The 9,855-nt window shown below is 54.2% G+C and overlaps 1 long non-coding RNA gene across 2 annotated transcripts in view; it reads right to left on the minus strand.

Moving 5' to 3' along the window:
• Positions 1–4,284: 4,284 nt before the first annotated feature.
• Positions 4,285–9,855, minus strand: part of LOC130574745 (uncharacterized) — a 7,510-nt gene continuing 1,939 nt past the window's right edge. The window contains exons 2-3 of one of the 2 annotated variants that reach the window (XR_008965462.1): positions 9,028–9,108; positions 4,285–4,906 (exon numbers count right to left, since the gene is read on the minus strand). This is a non-coding gene — a long non-coding RNA (uncharacterized LOC130574745). Of the gene's footprint in view, positions 4,907–9,027; positions 9,112–9,855 lie in introns of both variants that reach the window. The other variant, XR_008965463.1, reaches the window with a different exon arrangement.

The raw sequence follows: 9,855 nt of genomic DNA on the forward strand, positions 1-9,855 counted from the left end.
CCCCTCCCAGAGAGCTCCAGCCCCTCTCTCTCTCTGCCTGGAGATTCTCCCCCAAAAGCAGCAAGGGGTGAGGGCAGCTGTCAGATCAGCCAAGAAGCAAAGACCCTCCCTGAATCCCTAACATTTCAGTTGTCAGCAGCTGTGCAGGGACGTGTCCAAGGCCCTGAGGTCCCACTCCCTCCCAGCTGCATGTTCTGGGAAGGAGGAGAGGGCAATTCTGCAATACTGGGCAGAGCTGGCCCATCAYGAGGGTGGGGGGACTGGGCATCAAATGGAAGACGTCTCATGTGCCAGTTGTCCCTATGGTGACCTCCAGGTGCAACCAGGGCTGGGCAGGGCACGAGAGGGAGCTCAGCCCTGCCAGACACCTCAGATCAGCTGTGTGTGCACAAACAGGTCCAGCAGGAGCCAGCCAGGGATGACCACACAGCCAGGTAGCCCGTAATTCATGGGATAACCATCTGCTGAAGCTGCAGACTCCCACCCTGTGCCTCCAGCTCTCCTCCAGACCAAGCAGCCAAGCCACAGGAGCAGAAAGTGCCTCCTTGCCATGGCCACTGAGCTGCTGCTGTGGCACGAGACCTTAATTCAGCTCCACACCGCAGCATGGGATCCAGCCCTGTGGGATTGAGTAGGTCCAAGGCAACCTTGGGGCCACACCTTGATTTCCCAAGGTGCAGAACCTGGAATGAGATCTTGGAAAGCTGAAGGTGGAAGGAAGAGAGTCCAGATGAGGCTCTCGTTTTCAGAAAAATATGAGAGGATCATAGAATCATGGAATGGTTTGGGTTGGAAGAGACCTTAAAGCTCATCTAGTGCTARCCCTGCCATGGCAGGGACACCTTCCAYCGTCCCAGGGTGCTCCCAGCCCCGTCCAACCTGGCCTTGGACACTGCCAGGGATCCAGGGGCAGCCAAAACTGCTCTGGGCACCCTCTGCCAGGGCCTCACCACCTTCACAGCCAGGAATTCCTTCCCAATATCCAACTAAATCCATCCTGTTTTGGTTTATAACCTCATCCTACCACTACTTACCCTGACAGAGATGCAGCAGCTCGGGCATAGGAATGGCAGAGATTTGCCCCATCTCCCACTGTGCTTTTCATTCACCACCTATCCCAAACACACAAACTCACCCTTTTCTTCCCCCCACCCAGGGCAGCCACAGCTTGGACATCAGTGGAAAATGATTCCTTGAATGAGTGTGGCTGGATCAGCTGACTGGGCTGGCTGCAGCAAATCTCGTGGTCACACAGCTCTCAATGTGCAGCAGTGCCTGCCTAAGCCTTTCCGTTTATAGGGCGGAGAGGGGAGCCAGAGTATGGAAATAAATCCTCTGGAAGCAGGAGGCCAAGGGGTTTGGAGACAGAACAGGAATCCCCAAGGGAAACAGGGTGCAGAGAGGGTGGGCAGCAAGCATGGATCAGACATGGAATGGAGCTGATGGAGCATCGCCAACTCCATGCTTCTGATGAGCCAAGGTCAGGGAAAGGCCTGAGCTCTGGAACCGGAATGAGAGCTCTGGCTGGGCTGGGGATGCAGTGCTGGAGTGGTCACAGCAGTGTGAAACCCCCTCCTGCCTCCCTGCTGCAGCCCAGCTCATCTCTCAAGCCCTGGGSTCCCCACAGGAGCAGAATTCCAGCTCTGGAATAAATCCCAGCTGTCTCCCAGCTCCTCCCTGGGCAAGCTGCCATGCCATGATAAAGCAGCTCCTCCCTGCAAGGCAGCCCCTGAGCTGCAACTCCTTGGGAAGGAGCCTGGTGATGGATGGTGTCAGGGAATAACAAATGCCTTTAATTCCCCCTTGATGCAGCAGCTCCCTGTGGGAGGCAGCGTGTCCTTAAGGAAGGCAAGCAGGAGGTATCTGCAGCTGTATGCCCAAGCACTCAGAAGCCTGATAAATCACCCCAGTCAGGCTGGAAGAATCCTGCCAGGCTCCAGTTTCCCTCTTCTGGACAGAYATAGGGTAAAACTCACTGCCTCACTTGGTTATTCCAATGTGAGGGGCTCATAGAAGTCCCTGAGTTACTCTGCAGGGATTTTCCTCACTGCTGGCACTTCCAAAGTCAGGAGAGGAGGGACCTGAGCAGGAGCTGCTACTGAGATTTCATTTCCAATATCCATTCCCCGAGTGTGAATGTTTCATGTCAGACCTGCAGGGGTTTCTGAGGTCGATCAGTGGGGCTTGCTGGCATTTRCACCAGCACCACTGGCGCTGTCAGCTCTGATCATGCACAGCTCGGGGCTCGCTGCTGACTGAGAACAGGCTTGGGCTGTGTCCAGTTCAGATCGAGTTAATAAAGGGAAATAAAACACTTCCCTACTAGCCAARCCCTGTTTTCAGGGTGCTGTTTAATGGGAGGCTGCAGTTCTGGACCAGAGCTGAGTGGGAGACCTGAAGGGTGTCACTGTAAACCCCTCTGGTGGCTCCAGCCTTTTGTCTCATAGGGAGCCAGCCCTTGCCATCCTTTGGCATCCCCTGCTGCTCGGGCYGGGCTGAGCATCCTGGCACATCCCTCCAGGACACAGGAAGTGCCCCACAAACAGCGGATCTGGAACCTCATGGAGCAGTGACTGACACCTACAGCAAGGGAGGGCATCCTGTCCCCTTTCTCAGCCCAGCCACCAGCTCTGAAACACCTCGGGATGCCCAGGAAATACCTGGCCCTAAAACTCCCCAAGGGCTGTTCCTGGCTTTATGGGCCAGTGAGGGGGTGYTCTTTCTCCACGACACCTGACGACACCTGACAGAAATAGGCTGCAAGGTGGGCACAGAGAGGGCATTGGTGGAGTAGAAAAATCGCAATAGATCTCTGAATCATGAAGYCGCTGATGTTTTGATAATGGTCAAGCATAGAGGAAGGAATTTAAGTTCCTGGCACAGGAACTTCCAGGCCAGGCTGCACGGGGTTTGGAGCACCCTGGGACAGTGGAAGGTGTCCCTGCCAAGGGCAGGGGGTGGGTCTGGATGAGCTTTAAGATCCTTTCCCACATAAACCATTCTGTGCCATGATGGTTCTATGATTTCATATGAGGGAGCTGCTCTAGGTCATTCCTATCCCYACAGTTGTTCTGACAAGTTTCTCCTGCAGATCCTTGATTCTGTCTTTCCTCCCCTGCATGGCAAAGAGACAACCAGTTCAGATAATCCTCATGGCAATTGGGATTTGGGCACACAGAGAACACTCTTCAGGAGAAGAGGATCCTGCAGGTTCCTCAAAGAGAAGGAGAAGGACTCCCTCTCTCTGTTCCCTGGCAGAACAGCATCTTTGAAACTGAAACCTGGAAAGACATCAGGAACCTCCTGGCATGCTGTGTGCTGCTCCAGGCACCCAGGCAATGCTGCCACCATTTGGGGATGGGGTATGGGGTTATCTATACTGACATCATCCTATTTCTAGTGATAACTCTGAGAAATCACATTTTAAATAATAATTGGCAGAGTCTGAAATAAGTTAAGTTGCCCTTCCAGGCCAGGTTSGATGGGGCTTGGAGCAGCCTGGGCTAGTGGAAGGTGTTCCTGCCCATGGCAGGGGGTGGCACTGGGTGATCTCTGAGTTCCTTTCCAGACAAAACAAGAAAAAGCAAACCCAGCAACAAGCAAAAATCCAGGGGTTTCTACACCCACCTTTGCCTCGCTTTTCCCCTCCTTGTTGCTCCTCTTGGCTCTGCTTTTGTCCTTGAAGCAGGAACACCGGGGCAGCCCGGGATGGTGCCGGAGCCGGGCAGCGGGGGGAGCAGTGAGACCGGGACACGGGACATGAGCAGGAGGATGGAATGTCCCCGCCCGAGACAGCAGCGGCTCCCCAGGCTCGGGAGAGCTTCCCCGGGGTCCTGCCAGCGCCCAGCCCGTCAGAGGGGCTCTGTGGGTGGGTTTGGTGATGCAAAAAAGGGATCTCATGGAGCTGGGTGGGATCCTGGCTGGGCACTGCTCCCTGGGGAACCCCGGCAAAGGGGAGAGTGCCAGGGGCACTGGGGAATCTCTGCAGGGGGAAACCGTGCACAGGGCTGGTGAGGATGGAAGTGAGCTCTAAATGCCTCCTGCAGTGCCCTGACTGGATGTGTGTACCCCCAGCACTCCTGAATCCCAGCCAGCCCCTCTGTGCCTCTGCTATTTTTAAATCCATCTATTTCCGCTGGTCTCTCTTGCTCTGGTGCAGCCTTTTCCACACTGACACTTCTGCAGCCCAGRAATCCTCCGGCATATTCCTCTTGTCCCCAGTGTTTCAGCAGCTGCACTGGGAGCAGGGGAGCTCAGGACAGCTCAGGACAGCAGTGCAGGGGCTGTGCTGTTTATTGTGGCTTTATGGGAAGCCTGGGAAACTCTTGGCCACAGCCACCCAGAGGCAGAAGGGTATTCCCAGTGCAGGATCCAGGGCGTGGGACTGGAGCTGGGAGTGGACACAGAAACCCTGCTGGCAGTGAAGGCTGGGGGGTTTATCCCTGATCCCACCCTCAAGGACAGTGGTCCTGCTGCCCCAGGGAGGCAGGGCTGGCATCAAGGCACACAAATATCTGTTCATCTGAAGCCAGAGCACTGGGATTTTCCAGCTGATGGGACAACACAAAAAATGAGGCCCTAAAGGACCTCCAGAGTGCCATGAGCCCAGTGCCTCCCAGACCATAAGGATTTGTCTGCACTGACTCTGCATCAGCCCTGTGGTGACCTGGATTYCTGCAGGGCTCTGTGGGTGTCCCTCCACCCTGCCCCATCTGCCACTTCATACCTGCTTCCATGGGGTGGCCAGGRCCCTCCTGCAAATGTTAGGGAAATCAGCAAAGCTTCGGGCAGTGGTGAATTGCTGCATTCATGGCACGTGGTGAAGCACTGACAGAGCCCAGAGTGGATTCATTGTGCATCCCACATTTGATGAACTTGCCTCCAGCAGATCCAATTATTCTATTAGCTGGAATTAGAGAGAAAAACACAGTTGAATTGTTAATTCATCAGGACAGGCACTGTCACAGTCACTGAAGATATTTCTGAATTTGGGGGTCTTTGGAAAATGAAGACAATTCCAAATGTACAAATTGCAGTTTCTGCATTATTTTGTATGTCCARCACACAGCTTTGTTATTGGAAACTYCAATAAACAGAAGTGGGTATTCCATATCCAACAGAAACCCTTGGAAGTTCAGAATCTGAGTGTTTCCCTTTCACTGAACTGCATCCTGAACTGTTCAAAATTTGGGAGTTGCCTTAAATTCTTTGCTGCTGCTTCTCTGTGTTCAGGCAGCAAAGGTGATTGAAATAATTCCCAACAGGATGGGGCTAAGCCAGATCCATGCAGGACAGGAGGAGGCAGCTGTAAAAGGCTTTCAGTCACACATATCTTTGTAACCACAGCATCCCCTGGGTCCCAAACCAGGAGCGATCCCAGGGGAATCCAGGTCTTGACGTCAAAGCCAACGAGAGTCCAGAAGTGCAAATGATTCCAAAGACTYAATCCAAGCTGTTTGTGCAAGGCTGGGAAACATCCAGCACCCTCCTGAAGGGAATCAGGAGTGAAACAAGGATCCTCATTCATCTAAASCTCCTACCCCACCTCTCCCAAGCACCTCTGCCCCAGGCTGAACAAGAGCCTTCTGTGCAAAGCCRAACTCAGCAGCACTGAAGCCTCCCYCAGCGCTGGGAAGAGCCTGTCAGATCCAGGGACTATGCAGGAGAGGTTCAGTGTGCTGAGTGCAGGGCCAGGAGCTTGGATTRTGTTGTCTGGAGGTGCAGAGAGGCRGCTCCTGAATCTCTTCCCACTGTGGGATGCATAACTGGGGCATCCACACTGGAGAATGGCATCGACTGAGGTCCTATAGGCTACAGAAACACAAAGCAGAGCCTGCTCCTGCCTGGGGTTTATGGCAGAATAACCAGGAGCAGGGAGACAAGACAAGGATACAGAGGCTGCTTTGTGGCTCTGAGGACCCCTGGCCAAGAGATCCATCTCTGTTGGGTGAGACTAGAGCTGCAATAATCCCACATGGAACAGCTCCACATCCTGGGGTCCCAGCCCTCAGTACATTGTCTGTACAGAGAGGGAAAAGCCACCTCTGGGACTCCCTATCAAGTCCTCATATCCTTGTGGAGAGGGAAAGCAGCACAAACCAGCCTGGCTCTGATTCAGATCCAAATTCACCTTCCATGCCTCAGTTTTCCCAACTCTTAAGAGGACAATCAGCCTTGCCCAACTTTATAAAATCCTGGGATATCTGCAGATGCAGATCTGATGTGATGAGTCAGATCTGCTTTGTGTGACTCAGCTGGCGTCCAACAGCCACGGAGCTTCCCTTGCTTCAGGATCTGTATTTGCTGTTCTTACTGCCAAGTGCCTGTCTGTTCCCAAAAGTGAACATGCCTGTGAGTTTCTAGACCCATTTGGGAAGACCAAGAAAAGTCTTTCTAGCTTCATTCTGAAATGGGAAATAGAAAAATTCACTGGAYGATCCACAACTTTCCTCCCTGCAAGAAAAACAGAAAACTACAGAGCGGGTTTCGCTTCTAAAATTAGCATAACTGTCCCTGACTCAGGAACGTGGCTCTGCAGTACCAGGAGCTCTGGCAGGAGAGGGATCTRACCCTGGAATGGTCTGTAATGTGTGGATGCTGCCTGCTGAGAGCAGGAATTAAATGCGAGCCGCTCCTTCCGCAGCTCCAGAGAGCAGGCGTTGCTGTGCAAGAATGCAGCAGGGTTGCATCACGTGGGCTCCTTGAATTTTCCAGATATCCTGCCGCCTCTTCCCTGCCAGGTTCTTACGGGGAATCTGTGCAGTAGCTGGGAAAAACCCACTGCAGTTTCCTGCTGGTGTATTTGAAGCAGGCAGTATTCAGGCCAAGTGGTGCGTGTGGGGTTTCATGTGGGGACACAGGGAAGATGTCTCTTTTTTCCTACGTGTTCCCGGCCTTGGAGATGCAGCCTGGAGATAYATCCTGGCCTCCTGCAGACACATCCTGAAGTGCCACGTTACAGGTTTAGCCCCTGACCCAATCTGGACCTATGGCAAGGGACATCTGCACCCCAGGTGGGTGCATTTTGTCATCCCAAGCAAAGCTGCAGCAGCTCAGATCTGGACAGAGGTCCCAGGTCAGGTCCCACCAGATCAGTCTAACATCCCCAAGGTGCTTGGAGAAGTGGGAAGGATGGGTTTGGTTCTACTTCTCCTGTTTGGTTTTACACTAAAGGAGCAGAGATTTAGATTGGATATTGGGAAGGAATTCCTGGTTGTGASGGTGGGGTGGCCCTGGCACAGGGTGCCCAGAGCAGCTGTGGCTGCCCCTGGATCCCTGGCAGTGCCCAAGGCCAGGCTGGRCAGGGCTTGGAGCAGCCTGGGACAGTGGAAGCACCGTGTCCATGGCAGGGGTTGGSAAGGGATGWTTTTAAGGTCCCTCCCAACCCAAACCATACTGGGATTCCTGCCTTATCTCTCTGGGCAGCTTTTCTGCTGCCTCTGTAAGAGCAGAGAAGACAAAGAGGGTGCCAAGGCCCTTCCTAAGCATCCCTTTGCTTGCCCATCCCTGGCACGGGGCTGAAGAGGATTSTACCCGATGTTTGTTCCCGCTGTTTGTTCCTGCTGGGCCACTGCCAGTKCTGAGTCCAGCGTGTCCTTCCTGGGATTCATCCCTCCCTCCTCCTTTCCTGCCTTAAACTGCTGCACCAACCCCCCCTAAAGTGCAAAAGGCAGCAAAAGCAGCCCCAGCCCTGTCCTGCACTCGGCCCCTCTGGCATCAACAGTGGCAGTTTTGGGGCTCAGCTTGTTGGGAACACGATTCCCAACAAGAAAACAACTTTTAGGGGCAGCAGTAGGATTGGGGAGACAAGCAGTTGTGTGACACACTTGCACCCACGAGCACAGGCTGAGCCCACCCCGCCTCCCAGCCCTGWGCAGTGCTGTGCTGGAAGCAGAAGATTGGCTGGCTGAGGATCCCTCTCCAAGGCAGGGTCGGGTTTAGGGGCGTTTCTGTTCCCTCTGCTGGCTCTGGAATAAACGGTTTCCTTTTACATGCCAGTTCCTCGGGAGGGGCTGAAAGGGGGGAGCGTGTGGGGCTGAGCCTCCTCTCAGCTTCCACCACATGGGAAGGAGAGGCAGAGCTCAGATCTTTCACATTCCCATATGCTCCTGCAAAATGGCAGGAAAGGATGAGGGCAAGCTCACTGCAGCAGAGTGAAATCAGCTTTTAACAAGACTTCAAAGATCCCCCACCAGAGCTCCACCCTGTGTAGGTAATATCAACCACCTGAGCCTTCCCTGCTTATACTTTGTAGTAAAGGGTGAAAACCTGGAATTGGCACCTTCCCTGCTGCCTGTCTGCAGTGAGGAAACTAAGGCTGCAGCATCCCAAAGCCCTGGTGCTCTCATAGCCTGCCCTTGAGATGGCCCCAGTGTTGGTGAAGCTGACGTGGCTGACAAACCAACCACGTGCTTTCCCTTTCRGCTGTTTTTTGGGAGGATGCAGCCAGTCCCAGGCACCACAAGGCAGAAGGGAGGGGRTAAGGAGTGCACATCTCCAGGGCAGAGCGGCTCATCTTAGAATTTAAGGTTGGAAAAGACCTTTAGGATCACTGAGTCCAAACACTGGCMTGGAAAGGGCATCCTGGAGTCCTCTTGGGTTGCCACGACCCCAAAGCAGAGCTCCTGGATCAGTGTAAGAATAGCACAGGACCCCACGGCTCTGTCAGATCTCCCCAGGGATGGCAAATCCCTCCTGCCACATCCACAAGGATTCCATCTCCTCCTACCATAGCCCAGCTCCTAGGAAGGTGTGGGATGCAGGGGCTCGCCCTCCAAGCTGCCATCACCCATGCTGGCCCTCTGCTGAGGTCACACAGATGTCATTCTTTCCACCCAAAAGCACCAGAGGAATTCCACCCCCCTGCCTCGCTGTGCTGGCTGGAAACCCTGTGGATTTTGAACTTTTCTCTGGGAGTATTAAACAGGGATTACAAGCAGGGATCAAGGGAGTCTCTCTCTGCTGTGCCCTGTGGGAAAGCTGCAGCCTCTGTAGCCTGCCCTCCCTGGTTTGTGCACTGTGACATACCTGGCTGATGCCACGGATGGGGAATTCGCTGCCTCCATGGCAATCAGGTCTTTTCCTCTTCCTTTTCCTCCTCTACCACACCTGCTGAAGAAGCAAAAGGCCATCAGTGTTTGAGGAAGATGCACAGAATCTGCACCCTCAGGGCACGTCCCCGAAAGCTGGCAGCTGGCAYGGCCAGCTCTGGGCACAGCCGGCTGGCACAGCCAGCTTGGCTCTCCCTGCTGCTCTGCAGACAGGCCAGGGCACGGATCCACGGGATGCAGCCTTTCAGCTCCACTGCCAGCCTTTGTRTGCCGTCTGCTCACACAAAGCTGGGCCTTGCAGCTCCAGCCAAGCTGGGACCTGGGCACWGCTCAGAGCCACTGAGGAGGACAGGGCTGGGATCCCACTGCAGTGCTGCCAGCAAAGCCATGGCTCCRGGATGCCTGGGCTGCACAAATGAACTCACAGTGCCAAAGGAGRGTGTGCAGAGGGGAAACTGAAGTGCCCTTGAGCACTTGCCCCCGAGCTGAAACGGAATCCTGCCAGGAAACAGAATCCCCCCAAAAGCTTTGCATGTGGGACCTGGAGGAGCAGGCAGGCCCCGACTGTCTCTGGAGCAGAGAAGGATCCAGAGAGAACTTAGAGCTCTTTCCAGTGCCTAAAGGGGGCTTATGAAGAAAAGAGATTTTTTTATAAGGGCAGAAAGTGACAGGACAAGGGGGAATGGCTTCCTATGGCCAGAGGGATATTGGGAAGGAATTATTGCCTGTGTGAGTGATGACACCCTGGCACAGGGTGCCCAGAGAAGCTGTGGCTGCCCCTGGCAGTGTCCAAGGCCAGGCTGGA

The sequence above is a fragment of the Malurus melanocephalus genome, unplaced genomic scaffold (genome assembly GCF_030028575.1).
Source record: "Malurus melanocephalus ecotype Western Australia unplaced genomic scaffold, MMel_1.1 scaffold_89, whole genome shotgun sequence".
In the NCBI taxonomy this organism is placed as follows: domain Eukaryota; kingdom Metazoa; phylum Chordata; class Aves; order Passeriformes; family Maluridae; genus Malurus; species Malurus melanocephalus.